The 550-nt window shown below is 39.6% G+C and overlaps 1 protein-coding gene across 1 annotated transcript in view; it reads right to left on the reverse strand.

The window, feature by feature from the left end:
- The window catches only part of ATAD5 (ATPase family AAA domain containing 5), a 65,838-nt gene that overhangs the window by 35,032 nt on the left and 30,256 nt on the right, over nt 1–550 (reverse strand). The gene's annotated exons all lie outside the window — the stretch shown is intronic.

The raw sequence follows: 550 nt of genomic DNA on the forward strand, positions 1-550 counted from the left end.
AGTGAATTATCGAACCCAGCAGAAAAGTGGGAAGTGCGGCAGGAGGAACAGTTGGTGTCAGGGTTGCCTCCTGGAGGAAGGCAGCATGTCTGGTATCACAGGAATAGGCCTTGGGCTACTGATGATGATTCTGTGTTCCTCTTGTGGGGTTAGAGAAGGTCAGGAGATGTGGCCTCCTTGCCCCTTTGACAGCAGCCAAATATCTTATTACTCCAAATGTCCACTACACTACCAGAGTTCCTTAAAATAGAAAAAGACCACAATAAACTTTAAACTTTCAGTTCTCAGAACTTTTTGGATTTAGGAATTGTACACAGAGGAATATGGGCTCATATTAGTACTGATATGATCCCATTTGTTAGTAACAAAGAAATCAATATATGCATTAATTTTTTTCTGGAAGGTTTTGAATGAATCCTTTAATAGAGGTTACTTCTATTCACTTATAATTCTTCTGTATTGTTTAAAAAGATTTTACTATGTAATATAGGAGCTCTGGTAGTGTAGTGCCTAAGGCACTTGACTGCTAACCAGAAGGCTGGTGGTTCAA

This window comes from Orycteropus afer, unplaced genomic scaffold (assembly GCF_000298275.1).
Source record: "Orycteropus afer afer isolate SDZICR_OR568_19922 unplaced genomic scaffold, OryAfe1.0 scaffold00042, whole genome shotgun sequence".
Taxonomy (NCBI): domain Eukaryota; kingdom Metazoa; phylum Chordata; class Mammalia; order Tubulidentata; family Orycteropodidae; genus Orycteropus; species Orycteropus afer.